Source organism: Marmota marmota, unplaced genomic scaffold (assembly GCF_001458135.2).
Source record: "Marmota marmota marmota unplaced genomic scaffold, marMar, whole genome shotgun sequence".
NCBI classification, from domain to species: Eukaryota; Metazoa; Chordata; class Mammalia; order Rodentia; family Sciuridae; genus Marmota; species Marmota marmota.
This window is the reverse complement of record NW_026000245.1, coordinates 1,101,872-1,120,376: the sequence shown is the minus strand read 5'-3', so window position 1 is coordinate 1,120,376 and position 18,505 is coordinate 1,101,872. Positions and strand designations below refer to the sequence as shown.

General features: G+C 35.3%; 1 long non-coding RNA gene across 1 annotated transcript; it reads right to left on the bottom strand.

Moving 5' to 3' along the window:
- Positions 1-7,780: 7,780 nt before the first annotated feature.
- LOC125614074 lies at positions 7,781-15,855 on the bottom strand. Its single transcript, XR_007344712.1, has 3 exons — positions 15,625-15,855; positions 8,284-8,289; positions 7,781-7,794 (listed from the first exon to the last, which is right to left on the bottom strand). It is a non-coding gene; the product is annotated as an uncharacterized LOC125614074 (long non-coding RNA).
- Positions 15,856-18,505: the final 2,650 nt, after the last annotated feature.

Genomic DNA, 18,505 nt, shown 5'->3' with positions numbered 1-18,505 from the left:
CTTTGAATCGTTCTCACCCACTTCTAAATGTTTCTTTGTTGGTTACACCTCCTAGCTTGCTTTTAAGATCTCATTTTCTCATATCCATGAGACTATCTCACGTCAGAAGCTATGGCCACCTATATAACAAGAAAGGTGGAGTGAAATCATCACTCTGGGCTTAGGGACCTTTGGGAGGCTCCACTTTTCAGGTCTCTCTTTTTTTCAAATATATAAAATTTCATTAATTAATTATACCTCAATAAAGCTGAAAAATACTAAAATATATAAATATACTAAATCTCCAGAGATGAGGTCAGGTGTGTGCAATTTTTATTTTTAGTTGTAGATAGACACAATGCCTTTATTTTGTTTATTTATTTTTATGTGGTGCTGAGGTTTGAACCCAGTGCCTCACACAAGTGAGGCAAGTACTCTACTGCTGGGCCACAAACCCAGTCCCAGGTATGTGCAATTTTTTTTAAGGATTTATAAATATTTTATTGGTGGTTTTACTTAATGCTGAATGCAGACAATACAAAGAAATCGGCACTGAAAAGGAAACATTAATCTTTAAAAAGTGTAATATATTTACATATATTGACCAGTTTTGTATATGTTTAGGTTTACAAACAAATGTAAAACTAATTCCAAAGCTTTCATTCTGAATATACTTTGGTTCTTTTTTTTTTTCTTTTTTTGCTATACCAAGTATGTTTAACTTTGTTTGTATCTAACCTAAAAGCAAGACTCTGCAAGCTGATCTTAAAACAAACAGTAAAGCAGGAATTTTAAAATAGCTCTTTAAGGGAGGATAAAGCCATATGAAAGAACAAAACCTCAGTAACAGATATATAAATACAAAGGAGGAAATACCAAGAAGCAAAAAGAATCACAGAAGTACCAATTCTACACTAACTGTAATTTCTGGTTCTAGCAACAATTCAACTAGTAGTAGCTTAGATGCTGTTGTTCTAGAAAATAAAGCCATTAATTCTTTCACTACAATTTTCAGAATTTTAACTCCACCCTACTATCAATCTGATTTTTTCACAGATTTTCTCATCCAGGTTTCTTTTTAAAGATCTCATAACCTCCAGAAACTCCAAAAAAATGGAGAACAGATATTCATTGCCCTCAGCACCCACAAATCCAGCCCCCATTTGACTTCCCAGAGTGCAGAGCATAAAAGTCCCTCTCCAGGATCAACCTGTGCCTTCTGATGTCTTCTTTTTTCCCCAGAAAGAGAATTTTTTTCTAATCACGTTTTGAGGGAGCCCTGTTACTCATGATGTTGATAATGTTTTCTCCCAATTCTTCTGTTTATTCTGTGTGTTAGTTCCACTCTTCACTGGACTAGTGAAAAGGGACAGCCTGAACATCCTTTTTCCCTTTCCTTTTGGCAATCATACCTCTCTCTTGAGTTAATAGGTATAGACTGAACAAGCATGATGGGCCTGACTGATCTCTAAGGACCCTGAAAGTCTGGATTTAAAGTGAGTAACCTTTTATGGTTAAACCTGGAAAACTGAAGGTAAATTTTCCAACTAAATAGGGAAAGCTATAAAGGTAACACAATAACACTATAGTTTTAAAAAATGCACATAGCAAATTCTGTTATACTATTATACTATAATTCTGTTATACTATGCAGTTTGTACATGGAGTGTGCTATTTAAATAAAGTGTATAATTTTACTAATGCTTAGTTCACACTGCCTCCATAATTTATGGTTCTCTAATTTTCATAAAGAAGGTACATACAATCCATGCACAATAAATATTGTTTATGCAAAATTCATATATCTTTAGTCACTCAGAAGGCATATAGCATTGGGAAAATTAAATAAAATCTTTGAATCACAAAGAATTATCTATTGATTCTAATTCTCATAATTAATGTTACCCAAAATTATAGGGCAGAGTTAGTAAAGAATAATTCAAGTAAAGTAAAAGAGTTTTTTCTATAAGTAAATAATGTAACCCCAATTACAACAACAGAAATATATCTGTAAGATGGGAGCAATTTGGTTGAGCCAGGATTCTATAATTGAATGGATCCACTGTGAATTTGTAAAACTACATCTATTCCACTGGATTATTAGAACTCAATATTTTAACATACATAAAACAACTCAGCCAATCTAAAATCTTTTTTATAAGTAAATGAGGATGTAAAGTAGGAAGAAATAACTGAAAGCCCAGCACATATGAGCAGAAATGGATTTATTTCATTTCTTATAAGGATAGACAACTTATACCCAGACCTAAAGAGCTGAATTGATAATGAAGTAGAAGCATAAGCCTGTAAATTCTCTAGTTCTGTTGAATTTAAATTTAAGGATTCTAACCAAACATTCCAAATGTCCAATTTATAATTGAATATTTTCTGACATTAAGTCTATAAATTCAAGACAGTGGATTTATGAGTTGATTATTTTATCAAAAATCAAGTAGATTTTTCTGTACTAAATCAATCAGAAAAACATTTATTGAGCCACTGCAAATGTTAAATGCTTTCCTAGGCATCAGAGACACAGATATAGAACAAAAATCACTTCCTTAAGAAACACAAGGCTGATTCAACAAACATTGGTTTATGACACAATAGTTCAAAAAATATTTCTTAACTGATTATTTTATTTCAGATACTAGGAATTAAGTGACAAATTAAGATACTTTCTTCTCTTAGGTTGAGAGAGAAAATTGAAAAGGTAATTTCAACACATATGCTTAGATAAGAGATCCAGAAGAGACACTGATATAGTCTAGATGTGTTCCCCAAGATCATATGTTGGATAATTAATCTCCAGTACAGCAGAGTTGGGAAGTGACTGAATTAATGTCCTTATCATAGGAGTGGGTTAGTTATCACAAGAGTGGGTTCAATATAAAAATTTTCCTCCTATTCCTCTTTTGTTCTCATATTCTCTTGCCCATTTGTTTTCCACTGTGGGATGACACAAGAGGGTCCTCACTAAATGCTAGCACATTAATATTGAATTTTGCTGTCTCTGATCTGTAAGAAACAAATTTCTGTTCTTTAAAAGTTGGAGTCTAGGTTTGCCCATTATGACAGCATTCAAACTATGCAGAATACAAAAGATACCACATTTTGAGAAGTAAGGGGCTTGGAAATAAAAGAAAACAGAGATATTTAGAAGTTTATTTAAGCTCAGTAGGAATTTAGATTGTATAAAGGGAAATATTCATGATGAGTAGTGGAAGCATCAAAATAAAGTATACAGTTTATGGCCATATTTGAAATCTGTGGTAGTCAGAATAACACATTTCAGAATATCCATGCTCTTATTCTAATAACATGGGAATATTTTCAGTAGCATACCAAAGGGACATTGCAAATGTAAGTATACTGACACTAAAACAATAAGATTGTTTTGGACTGTCTGGGTGATCTCAATCTGATCATATGAGCTAATAAAAACCAAAAAAAAAAAAATCTATTACTAGATGAAAAACAAAGAGTCATCAAAGAGATTTAGCACAGGAAAGGCCTGAAGCCACTGTTGGTTTTGAAGAACAAGGGGACTCTAGATATTAAGGGCAACCTGCCTGACAACCAGCAAGAAAGTGGGAACCTCAGTCCTACAACCACAAGGAATTGACCTATGCAACAACCTGAAAGAATGTGGAAGTGGATTCTTTCAAAAGTATTCCCAAAAGAGCCCAGGACAACTGACACTTGGATTTCAGCCTTGTGAAATTCAGAGTTAAGGTCAAGCTAACCAGGACTTCAGACCTACAGAAATGTGATAACATAAATTTGTGTTTCAACCACAAATTATGTGGTAATTTATTACAGCAGCAATGACAAAATAGTGCAAGGTTAAAGAGGTAAGTAAAGACCAAACAATATAGGACTTTGAGTGCTCACTAGTCCATGAGAGAAGTTTGCTTCAAACCATAAAGGGGAGTAGGTTTTAGATAAAAAGTAACTCTAAATCAAGGGAGTGATCTAGTGTCTAGAGTAGACACCAGGAAGTAAGATGCTCTACTACAATGTGAGCTCCATGAGGAAAGGAATTATTTTCCTTACAATCCTGTATCCTTTTTACCCAGAACAGTTTTAGGACTTGATATAAACATTTGTTAATCAATGAATGATACTGTCCAGTAAGAGAAAAGATCAGCAAACTCCTGACCAGATTTTATCCACTACAAGTATCCTGATGGGCACATTTGGGGAGGGGATCCAGGGGGCACTCCAAGCTTCTTTTATCTACATTCACTATCTTCTACCCACATTTCCTTTCATTTCTGCGTAAGTTCTATTTGGACAACAAAATCGAGATAGGTCAGAAAATGGCATTAAAGAATCAGTGAGTAATGAGATTGAATTTGTATCCTGTAAAAGGTGAGAAGAAACAAGAAAAAAATTTGCAAGGATTTGACTTGGTGGGAGGTCATCTGGAAACAGGAATAAATGCCTCCTGGAGCTCTCATACTGAGTGTTCCTGTCTTTCCTCCTTTCTTGACAGAGCTTCGTGTTCTGAATTTCTCATTCATTGAATGAGGTAGCAATGAAACGACAATGGGAAGGGAGTGTTTAGACTGAACCACTAGTATTCAAACAGATACCTTTAAATGCTCTTAGCAAAAATAAAATAAATCCAATTTAAAGGACTATTCTGACTTACTGGTTTGGATCTTGGTGGTAAAACAAGTTCAGTTTTTGCAACATTATATTTATCTTGTGTATTTTCCATGTTTTAAATTCTGGCCATTGTTCAGATTGTAATTTTCTCAGAGGACAGGATGGAGAAAATCTTTGTGCATCTGCACAAACATATTTCAATACTTTGCACAGATGGGTGTTTACAGACAATGTTGTCTGTTCTATTAAAAATAAAGAACAACAAAATAAAACTAAAAACAGACCCCTCAGAAACTGGAAGCTATGTTTTTCCATGGTATTCTTAGCTTTAGCTCTTCCTTGCCCCATACTGAAAGACAAGTAGCAAAGACAGTTCATTTTTATGGTCATTTGAAAAATGCTCAGTGTCTACATTGTGACAGGTTCCATGATGCTTACAAGGACACACTAAGAAACTCAGACTCAGCAGGTCCATGTTAATACAGAGTCCACAGTCTACTTGGAGAAAAAACATGGACCAAAAAAACACACTAATATGTACATGGCAACTTGAGTAAGTGTTCTTAATGTGAAGATGAAAAAGAAGAAGCAAAACAACGCCAGGCAGATTTTATTATGACATCATCATGCAGCATGCATAAGAGAGTGATGGCAAGCTATTGAGTACTGGTAACATACAAGGCTAAATGTCGTGAACAGCTGGAGAGGCAGTCAGAGAGGTGAGTAAGCCTGAAAGTGCCCAGATGAGTTATCTAAGACTCTGTTTTATAGATGACAAGCACATCCAGTCTTGGGCCTTCCCTTTAGTATAACTTACAAAATTATGCACTTACAAATTTCTGTATTTAAAAAGTCATTGCAAAATAATAATAATAATAATAATTTCTATTAATAGTGTCCCATTTCATAGAAAAAACATATTTCACTTAGATAATCTTCTTGGTTTATTTATATAGATAATAGGTATATTTGCATGCAGGAGTATCTCAGCCACATGCACATACATACACATGCACACGGTTAATTTGGAAATTCCAGGATGTGAATTGAACATATCAGATGAAACAATAAGCAAAAAAATTCTTTCCATCCCATTTTATACCCAAATACATTTAAGCAGAATAGAAAATAAAAATTTTACTACTATAAGAAATGCAAACTAAATATAGTTAGAGACACTAACCAGAGAAATATAAAATGATTTTTTTCATTTTCTAAAGAGTTTCAAAATTCAGCATTTTAAATAAGAAAATATAGAATTTAAAATATCAACACCAGAAAATAGAAATAAGGACTTTTTACATTAGCCTTTGTTATAACAATGGTAATCAATCTTTCTTTTTCCTCAAAATGAATAATTTTGCATAAAATTTAAACAAATCCAGAATTAAAATGCGAATTTTTTAGTTGTAGAATTCATAAAAATTCAACATCACTTGTTACTTAGCATTTTTCCCCAAAACTATGGGACAAAAATAGTTGACCACTTTGTTTCATTTACTGTTACTCTAATCTGCTTTATTGTCTGTGTAAGCAATGTATGTTAGAAGAAAGTGCAGTCTGAATAGTCTTCAAAAAAAAAGTGAATGCTTGGACATAATAAAAATATGTGGGAGTTTGGGCTTTGGGGAAAAAGAAAAAAACTTTTTTTTTTTGGTACGGGAATTGAACTCAAATGTGTAACCACTGAGCAACATCCCCAGCCCTTTTTAATATTAGAGACCAGGATATTGTGGAGTTGCTAAGTGCCTCAGTAAGTTTCTGAGACTGGTTTTGAACTTTGATCCTCCTGCATCAGCCTCCCAAGTCACTGGGATTACAGGCATGTGCTACTGTGCCTGGCTTAGAAAAAAATTTAATTTTAACTTAAAATTAAGTAGGCAATCTGGGTTGGACGGTTCATGTGCTTTTGCCAATATTCTAAAGATATTATCAATGAGGAAACTGTAAAATAGAATTATTGTTTAAGCATTGGTTTATAAAAACTTGGAACTAAGAGGAGTTTTAATTATATTTCATTTGTGCTCTTATTTTATATCCCCAGAAGGTTTTTCATTTTGCTTAATGTGACTAAAATAATTGAATACCCACTTCCTCCATATTCGACATGTTTCTTCTCAATTTCCCAGATTTCCATGTACTCAGGTGGAGCCTTGTGGCTACTTCTAATCTATGGACTATGAATGAAAGTGATCTATTGCTTCCAAGCTTAGCTCTTGAGATCTAATGTGCTTCCTCCACCTCTCTCTCCTCCTGTGAATCTACAAAGCAGACTGGGACAATGCATGACTCTGAAGTGCTCTGAACTGCCAACCAGCATTGAAAAAGAGATGTGAATAGGAAAAAAAAAAGGAAAAAAAATGTTGTCAGACTTCAGTTTGCAAGCAGAAATCTGGGCTTTGCATGACTGGCAAAACTGACAGTTTTCAGATTCTAAACAATAAGAGACTGGATTAAAATTGGCTTTGAGAGACAAAGGCCAGAACACCCTTTCTACTGGATATAGTCAAATAGCAGATATCAGATTATTCCAGGAAGTCTCTGCATATCAGTACCACAGAGTCAAGATATTTCAAGAGAAAAGAAGGTTATGGCGTTGCAAGAAATGATAGGGGTTAATTATACACAATGGTAGGTAAAAACTCTGTGATGAGTATGTTAGAAAGTGATGAGTATGTTAGAAAGTACACTGTGCTGATAATAACAGAGATAGATTGCTACATCCCCAAGATAGCTCTTTGTCTCCTTGCTGATTCAGAAGTACTTTCAACCTCTCTCACTATTATCAAGATCAAGGGTAATAGCTAAACTTTGTAAATTGCATGAACAAAGGGCAACAAAATACAACTTATTTCAGAATGGTTTATTACAATGAACCAAAGGTATAAATCAACATTACTCCTTTGTTCAATAAATGCTTATTTAAATGTCTTCTAGAAGCTCTTATAGATAGTTGAGATTGATTGGTGAATAAAAATAATTATCTACCTACATTAGAAGTTACAAACCTAAGCCATCAGTTACTTTAACAACAACATAATACTGGTTACATATGCCAACCATAGTTCAGTGAAGGTAGCATTCCATCAGGCATGACTACCACAACATAAGAAATTAGAGGCAAATTTGGTGGCTGGATATCTCAGATTGCCCCCAACCTACAGTGATTCTTATCCCCCCTGCAAAACACACTCATTCCCTCTAAAAGACCCTAAGTTTTATTCCTTTACAGATTCAATCAAAGTAGCAAATCTTGCCTTCTAAATCAAGTCCAGGAACAAATGAAACTTCCTGGATCCACTTCTGAGATTTCAGTATGAAGATCTGTAAACCAAACAGAAAAATTATCTGTCCAACACTTAAAACATATAGCCCTTTAATATAGGCCAACAATGGCCACTATAAACTCCCCCATTGGAAAAGAAAGACAAGGGGAAGGATACAGGAGTCATTGATTCCCAATTCTGAAATCATAGGAGGAACATATTGCCAATTCATTCGTTAAGACTAAAGGCTGAGAGGATCCAAGATGGTGGGTTAGAGGGAGGCTGCATTCTGTGTCATTCCAGGACCTGGGATTCAAGTAGTGGGAATACTGTTTCTCTGTGAGTGATCAGAGGACGCCTGACAGCTGCTCCCACATTGTAATCACAGCCCGTGCCACACAGGTCTCCAGGCCTCAGCATCAACACAGGACTCCTGGCCACTCCTCCATGCAGATCCTCCAGGTGGCCAAGTAGGACCACCAGGATTAGCACCCCCTCAGGATTCCTGGCTGTTATTCCCACACAGGACACCTGGACACAGCCCATGTGCAGGACCTCCAGCTGCCATTCCCATGTGAACCTCCTTCTGCCAATATAGGGCTCCTCCAGTTGCCTCCATCTTGGGGCACTGCAACTACTGCCACAGTCCCCACTACATGCAGTAGCCTGAACCTGGGAACACTGCACAGGGTCTGGAGATAGCCACCAGCCACAATACTGCATAACACAGAACTGCATCTCTGAATACTGCCCAATGCCACAGCCCGGCCCCACCCAACTCAACACCCCATCACTGAAAGTAGCTGCCTCCATCTTGGGACACCTTCAACTCCATCTTTAGTTGGGGCAACTCCCCACTTGGAACACTGGCTAGGGCTTAGAAGCAATATCAAGGTACATATAATCCCCAACTCCCCCTTTTCCCTGGCAGCCGCTAACCTGGCACAGTTCTTGCAGCTACACAGCTGTTCCCTAGCTTACAAAACCAGGTCCGGAACTGCCCAATATAAAATAGCTCTCGAGCACAGCTCACAAGAACTCCAGAGAGAGAGAGGTTCCTGATTGGGAAGTACAAAGGGAGAGGGTGAGTGAGATACAGTTTAGAGAATAACTTAGAGACCAGGAATTGTGAGGTTTACAGGCAATATAAAGAGATAAGACCAGGCACCCACATCACATGAGTGGGTCCCAAAGGAGATATTTGGGGTGCATTCTCTCATTGGGGACTGACAAGTGCTATACCCCATGTCCAGGAGCTATGGTCCCAAGACTAACTCTCCCACCCCCTAATAACCTTCACCATCCTGAGAGTGGAGATACCAGCAAACAAAAGACAACCCCACCTATTGGATGAGAAGGAAAGCTGGAAAGATACTGATCTCCAACAAAAATTATCCTGTATCTTCCTTTGAGATTTTTTTCTCTCTCTCGCTCTTCTCCCGCCCTCACATTCCCAACATTTGTGATACCAAGTACTTTCATGAATTAGACTACTGAGGACTTGTATGTCTGCATAGTATATTACAGTGGTGTTGTATATTCTTTTATCTCCTATTTTTACATTTTTAAATTTTTCTTAATATTTGTTTGTTTATTGTACTCTACTATCTTCCCACTTACTTTCCCCCAAATCACTTTTTCTCTCTTCTCTGGCTACCAACCAACTTCTTTAGATTCCTCTTTCATGCTTTCTAAGATGTAATAACTCTGTATCCTCACTTCTACCCCCTCAACATCTCATCCTACACCTCACCCCCAGTTCTTTTTCCACCATCAGAAACTGTAGAGACTTCTGCAAACCTACTGTTTATATTGTAGATGATAACTGAACTCAACATTTCTGCATATTGTGACAAACCATAAATGTCTTAATAGCAGATATTGGGTTTAAGGTTGTATAGTGTTTCTATTTGGATCTGTTCACATTGTTCTCCCTGTTAAAGGAGAGATATTGGAACCCAGCAGGGACATTATAAGCCTATAGGATTAAAAACTGTAACACCTCGGATCCACAGTGCTAGAAAGAAAGACACAAAAACAACATAAAAAAATAAGGGAAGAAAGTGCCCCAAACCAAATAAGATATTACATTATTAGAATCCATGGCCAGCACAACAGAAGAAATGACAGAGAAGGAGTTCAGGATGTACATAATTAAAATGTTCTGTGAATTAAAGGATGATAGAAGAGAACAAATACAGACAGCAAAAGATCATTTCAATAAAGAGCTACAAAAGCAAATATAGGAAGCAAAACATATCTTCAATAAGGAGAAAAACGTTCTAAAAAATCAAACAGAAATGCTTGAAATGGAAGATACAATAAACCATATTAAAAGCTCAATAGAAAGCATCATCAACAGATTAGATCAATTGGAAGACAGGATATCAGACAATGAAGACAAAAATATAAAATCTTGAAAAGAATGTAGACCACACAGTGAATATGGTAAGAAACCATCAAAAGAACATTCAAGAATTAGGGTATAACATTAAAAAGACCAAATATAAGAATTATTGGGATAAAGGAAAGCATATAGTTTTAAACCAAAAAAATAAACAATCTATTTAATGATATAATATCAGAAAATTTTCCAAACATAAAGAATTAATTGGAAAATCAAATACAAAAGACTTACAGAACACCAAATGTACAAAATCACAGCAGATTCACACCAAGGCACATTACAATGAAAAGGCTAAGCATACACAATAAAAACAGAATTTTAAAAGCCACAGAGAAAAGAACCAGATTACATATAGAAGGAAACAAATTGGGATATTTGCAGATTTTTTTAACCCTGATTCTGAAAGCTAGAAGTTCTTGAAAAAACATATACTAAGATCAGAAATAAAATGGATGCGAACCAAGAATCTTATATCTATAAAATTAAGTTTTAGATATGATGATAAAATAAAACCTTCCATGATTAACAGAAGTTAAAGGAATTTACAACTAGAAAGTCTGGACAACAGAATGTCCTTGGCAAAATATTCCATGAGAAGTAAATAAAAACAGTGAAAATTAGCAAAGGGAGGTATTAAACTACAGGAAATACCAATCAAAGGAGAAACCAAGTCAAGTTAAATACAAAAAATAAACAAATATGACCAGGAATACAAATCATAATAATAAACCTGAATATTAATGGCCTAAACTTACCAATCAATAGACATGGGCTGGCAGATTGGATTTTAGAAAAAGACCTTAAAATATGCTGCATTCAAGAGACCCATCTCATAGGAAAAGACATACACAGACTGAAAGTGAAAGCTTGTGAAAAAACATACCATACACATGGATTATGGAAACAAACAAGAGTTTCCATCCTCATATCAAATAGAGAGGACTTCAAAACAAAGTTAATGAAAATAGATAAAGAAGGCCATTTCATACTGCTTAAGGGAACCATATATCAAAAGACATAACAATTATAAATATATATGCCCCAAACAATGGAGCATCTACATTCATCAAACAAACTCTTCTCAAGTTCAAGAGTCAAATAGACCACAACACAATAATTCTGGGTGACTTTAACACATCTCTTTCACAACTGGATAGATCTTTCAAACAAAAGCTGAACAAAGAAACTATTGAATTCAATAATACAATCAATAAACTAAATGTTAACTGACATATATAGAATATTTTATCCTTCAACAAGTAAATACACTTTTTTCTTAGCAGCACATGGATTCTTCTCTAAAATAGAGTTTATATTATGCCACAAAGCAACTCCTAGCAAATATAAAAAGTAGATATACTACCCTGCATTCTATCAGATCATAATGGAATGAAATTAGAAATCAATGATAAAATGAAAAATAGAAGCCACTCCAGGAGACTAAATATATGCTACTGAATGAAAAATGGGTTGCAAAAAACATCACAGAGAAGACTAAAAAATTCTCAAAGGTAAATGAGAATGCTGATACAACATATCAAAATCTCTGGGACACTGTGAAAGCAGTACTAAGAGGAAAGTCCATTGCATGGATTTCATTCCTTAAAAGAAGAAAAAGGCAACAAATAAGTGACCTAATATTACATCTCAAAGCCCTAGAAAAAGAACAAATCAACACCAAAAGCAGTAGAAGACAGGAAATAACTAAAATGAGAGCTGAAATCAATGAAATTAAAACAAAAGAAACAATTGAAATAATTGACAAAACAAAAACTTGGTTCTTTGAAAAAAATTAAAAAATTGACAAACCCTTAACCATGCTAATGAAGAGAAGGAGAGAGAAAACCCAAATTACTAACATATGTGATAAAAAAAGAAAATATCACAATAGACAGTACAGAAATACAGAAGAAAATTAGAAATTATTTTGAAAACTTGTACTCCAATAAAATAAAAAATATAGAAGGCATCAACAAATTTCTAGAGTCTTATGATTTCACCCAAATTAAATCAGGATGATATACAAAATTTAAACAGATCAATTTCAAGGGAAGAAATAAAAGATGCCATCAGAAGCCTACCAACCAAGAAAAGCACAGAACCTGATAGATACACAGCCAAGTTCTACAAGACCTTTAAAAAAGGACTGGTACCAATACTCTTCAAATTATTTCATAAGATAGAATTATTCATAAATATTCTTCAAATTATTTCATAAGAGAGCCCTTCCAAACTCATTTTATGAGGCCAATATCACCCTGATTCCAAAACCTGGCAAAGACACATCAAAGAAAGAAAATTGCAGACCAATATCTCTAATGAACATAGATGAAAAAATTCTCAATAAAATTCTGGCAAATCAAATACAAAAACATATCAAAAAGATAGTGCACCACAATCAAGTGGGGTTTATCCCAAGGATGCAAGATTTGTCAATATACAGAAATCAAAAATGTAACTCATCACATGAATAGACTTAAAGTTAAGAACCACATATTTTAATAGATGCAGAAAAAGCATTTGACAAAGTACAGTGCCATTTCATGTTCAAAACACTAGAAAAACTAGGGATAACAGGAACATATCTCAACATTATAAAAGCTATCTATGCTAAGCCCCAGGCCAGCATCATTCTAAATGGAGAAAAATTGAAAGCATTCCTTCTAAAAACTGGAACAAGATAGGGATGCCCTCTTAAACCACTTCTATTTAACCTAGTTCTTGAAACACTGGCCAGAGCAATTAGACAGATGAAGGAAATTAAAGGGATACAGATCTGTAAAGAAGAGCTCAAATTAGTACTATTTGACAAGGATATGATTCTATACCTAGAAGACCCAAGAAATTCCCCCAGAAAACTTCTAGAACTAGTAAAAGAATTCATCAAAGTAGCAGGATATAAAATAAATACCCATAAATCAAGACATTTCTGTACATCAGTGAAAAATCCTATAAAAGGAAAATGAGAAAAACTACCCCATTTATAATAGCATCAAAAATTGAAATACTTGGAAATTAACTTAATAAAAGAGGTGAAAGAATTCTACAATGAAAAATACAGAATGCTAAAGAAAGTTTAAAAAGACCTTAGAAGATGGAAAGATCTCCCTTGTTCTTGGATAGGTAGAATTAATATTGTCAAAATGACCATACTACCAAAAGCATTATACAGATTTAATGCAATTCCAATCAAAATCCCAAAGACATTCCCCATATTAATAGAAAAAGCAGTCATGCAATTCTTCTGGAAAAATAAGAGACCCAGAATAGCTAAAGCAATCCTTAGCAGGAAGAGTGAAGCAGGTGGCATCACTATACCAGACCTTAAACTGTAGTACAGAGCAATAGTAACAATAACAGCAATCTATTTTGGCACCAGAATGGATTTGTAGACCAATGGTACAGAATAGAAGACACAGAGACTAAACCACAAAATTATAATCATCTTATATTAGACAAAGGTGCCAAAGACATATATTGGAGAAAAGATAGCCTCTTCAACAAATAGTGCTGAGGAAAAATCCATGTGCAAAAAAAAAAGAGAGAGAGAGATTAAACCTCTATCTCTCACCATGTCCCAAACTCAAGTCAAAGTGAATCAAGGACCTAGAAATTAAACCACAGATACTGCACCTATTAGAAGAAAAAGTAGGTTGAAATCTCCATCATGTTTGATGAAGCCCCAAGTTCCTTACTAACTAACACTCCTATAGCATACAATTAAAATCAAGAATCAATAAATGGGATGGACTCCAACTAAAAAGTTTCTTCTCAGCAAAGGAAACAATCAGTGAGATGAATAGAAAGCCGACATCTTGGGAGCAAATTTTTACCCTGCATATATCAGGTAGAGCACTAATCTCTAGGGTATATAAAGAACTCAAAAAGCTAAATACCAAAAAAACAAATAATCCAATTAATAAATAGGTCAAGAACCTAGATAGACACTTCTCAGAAGATGATACACAATCAATCAACAAATATATGAAAAAATGTTCAACATCTCTAGCAATTAGAGAAATGCAAACCAAAACTAAGATTTCATCTCATTCCAGTCAGAATGGCCACTATTAAGAATATTAACAACAATTAATATTGGTGAGAATGTGGGGAATTAGGCACACTCATACATTACTGGTGGGACTACAAATTGGTGCAGTCAATCTGGAAAGCAGTATGGAGAATTCTTGGAAAACTGGGAATGTATGGAGTTGGAGAATATAATGCTAAGTGAAGTTAGCCAATCCCCCAAAACCAAATGCTAAATGTTTTCTCTGATTTTAGGGTGCTGATTCATATTGTGGTGGGGGCGGGCATCGGAGAATTAGATGAACTCTAGATAGGGCAAACAGGAAGGAGGGAAAGGGAAGGGACATGAAGATAGGAAAGACAGTGGAATGAGATGGACATAATCACCCTAAGTACATGTTTGAAGACATGAATAGTGTGACTCTACTTTGTGTACAACCAAATATATGAAAGATTGTGCTCTATATGTGTAATATGAATTGTGATGCATTCTGCTGTCATATATAACAAATTGAAATTAAAAAACAACAATGGTGTTAGAATAGTTTCTTCAATAAATGTTGCAGGGGTAACTATATATGTATATTTAAAACAATGAAACTAGATTGTTATCTTACATTATAAACAAAAATCAATTCCATTGACAATAATCATGAGTATATATGCAAAAAATTAAAAGTAAATTCTGGTTAGTGAAAGGTAGTGACTTTTGAAGTGTACCACATGTTATGGTTTGGGTATGAGATGTCCTTCATAAAAGGTCATTTTAGGCAATGCAGCAGTTTAGAGGTGAAATGATCAAATTATGGGATATGTAACCTAATCAGTGGATTTATACATTTGATGGGATAATAATTTAAGTGGATTACTTGTGGTAACTGTGGATGGGATATGAATGGGCAAAGTAAGTCACTGAGGGTGTGCCCTGGGAATTAAATTTTTTCCCTGGCTTCTTGTTCTCTCTCTCTCTCTCCTTCCTGGCTACCATGAGATGAGCAGTCTTCCTTTGCCAGGTCCTTCTGTCATGGTGTTTTGCCTCCTCTTGGGACTAAAGCAATGGAGCCGAATGACCACAGATCAAATCCTCTGAAACCATGAGCCAGCCTCAAATAAAGTTTTGCTCATCTAAGTCATTCTTATCAGTATTTCAGTCAAGGTCATAGAGAAGCCGACTAACACACACCCATGACCTTCCTAGGATAAGGCATTTATTCTCCCAATTGCCCTGTGTGGGCTCTTGTCGTGTTTCTCTCCACAAAAACAATCAAGGTCACTTTAGGTGAACTAGGCTGCACAAAATAATCACACAGAGACAGAGGGTTCTGTGACAGCTTCTCCGACCTTAGGGGTCCATGGAAAAAGAAAGAGAGAGCATGTGCTGAAACCTTTTATTGGGGAGAAGCCATTCAAATGATGCAAGGTGTCAGGTTTCAGGGGATTGAGTGTAGCTTCCTGATGTCTGCTGTCAGCCGGTTGACTCACAGCTAGGAAGGCCATGCTCAAATGCAGAGCAAGAGATGGGGATACACAAAGGGAATTTCCTGGAACATTCTATCCCAAACAGGGCAAAGGGATAGGATTACAAAAGAACAGATGAGTGTAGCTCAATCCCAGAGTTACGCCTACTCAGAAGACTGGCCTTGCTATTAGAGTGGGGGAAAGGACCAAGTCACGAGTCATGGCACTACCATGCCAGACTACAGTGATCTTTCAGCTCCTCATGGTGCATCAGGACTGGAAGGCATGATAATTCAATGTGGCTCCCCACATATTTTCCCTTTCTTAATATTTAAAGGCAATTGGGGAATTATATCATTCAGTCACTGGATTCTTAGTCTGAGGTCATCATGATCTACTATTGAGACAAAAAAAGAATTAGTAGCAAACATATTATCTCAATAACACACCATGTGGAATATTTCAACATTTTTAGGACTAAAGTCATTTAATGAACTTCAGAAGATCCAGGTTATTATTATTATTCTGCCAAACACTCATCAGAAGATTTTTAATTTTTTACCAACTTTATTGGTGGGAAGCATTGTGTTTGGCCATCGTAACATAGACATTTTTATTAAAAGCATGGCATTAAAGCCTTTCCACAAACCATAGAGCAGAGGGCTCATTCACATTATTCATTACACTAGCTTCTAGGGCATTTTAACTTAGTTACGATCCTTCCATCAGCACTTATCTGACTATAAAGGATCTTGGAAGTAATTTAAGTCAAACTATTAAGAAAATTTCCATGTTGTAAGTTTTTTGTTTTTTTTTAAAAAGAGCCATAAAGGCTGTATTGTATAAGCAAGAAATAATATTTAAAGTAGTCACTTCAAGGATCATAAAATGAAGAGCTTGCCTAGATCTGGTTAATTGGCATGCACCTGTTTCAAAGCCCGAACATTAACTTCAGCATTTTATAGCTCTGAAATATTAGCTGGCAATAACTAGTGATACAATAAGATATGTTGTATTCTTACAGGCTTCAGGATATTCATCATCCTTTCTCTTAATACTCACATTTAAGGAGTTTATTAGGTCTGTCAGTAATGCAAATACTCTGAAAGCAGGAGTCAAACATCATCAGAACATCCTTTTGGGTGCCATCTCGCTGAGGATTAATGTGTTACCAATAAACCTCCAGGTATCATGGCATCCTTGCATAATCACCTTTGTCAGTCTTGGGAGACTGGTCTAAAATATGCCCATTATTTCTAGATATCTTACATGATACTGGCAAGACATTTGCATAATCTATCCACTTAGAAAAGTTATTAATTTCTATTGTAGAATGATTAGGGCAATAATACATTGGTGGATATTTTATAAATAACTGCCTGTATAGAAAAAAATTATTTCAGTAATCTATTTTGACAATTGTCTGGATAAGTAAATGCAGTCTTAATCTTTAAGGACCAGCATGATTGGCTGGATTATGTTTCTTATATGCTGTCTTTTTCTCAAAAGATACCCCCAGACAGCCTGTTTACCGTAGGATCAACATATAGGTATAACTGACCATTAGAGTCATACAATTAATCTAGTTATGGGTGGACTTTCTAGTCCACACTGTAATGTACATTAAAATGGACCTGAGAAATGGGTCCATAAAAGTCTCTTCATAATTTTTACTTACCTGATAAGCTCATGAAGCTGCATGGTTGTAAACTCTGCAGCTGGAAATTTACCTTCCTGTGCCAGGTTTCTCAGTCATTATCACAATGACAGGTTTAAACTCTATCTTTTAAAATCTGATTAATTTACTGAATCATGTTCAGTAAGACTCTCAATATTACAGTTAAGAAAAAATTTTAAATATTTTGGAAGATCTAGTATGTGTCTGTGGAATCCTGTTTTACCTTGTTTCTTTATTCAATAAAATTGAGTAAAGGCCTTCTTGGTTAGGAGTAATTGAGGCTAGATATGAAAATGAGACATCTTTTATTCATTATTGTAATTTTCCAATATATAGACTAGTTAATTTAGCCTAACAATTTAGAAAGAACCCTCAATCTCTTTCTGAGAGAGGTCTTAAAATAACAAGAGTTTAGTACCTATCCAGCAACTGCCCCTGACAGCAGGGATCAACCTTCCCAAAGGAATCACAGGAAGTCTAATGATGATTATTTAGGATATAAAGACCAAACACCTACCTCAATTCAGACAAGCTAGGATGGTAACACATATAAAAATCAGCAAATATGACATACCTCATCAATAGAAAAAATAACAAAACTATAAGGTCCTCTCAACAGGTGCAGAAAAGGCATTTGATAAATTCAACATCCCTTCAGAATAAAAATTCTGAACAAATTTGTTAGAGTCTGTAAACAAGTCAAAATAACACCTGGCATTTTGCCAGGGGAATGTGTTCGTAAACAAGTCTGGATGGTGCCTGGCAAAATGCCAGAGGGAGTGGTTTGAGAAGTAACAAAAGCGAGCCATTAAGTGTGGAGATTCCTTATTGGTTGACTGATGTATCTAGTTTATGCTAATTAGATAAGCTGTGTGGAATGTATAAATACTGCTCCTGTCCTGCAATAAATGGCTTCCACTCCTGCTGTATCAATCTACACAAGTTGCTCGTCACCCCCCGGTTATTTTGCTGCAGCCAGACTGCGGCACAAATCAGGATATAGAAAGAACATACCTCAACATAATAAAGACTATATACAATATGCCAACAGCTAAGGAATGGGGAAAATTTGAA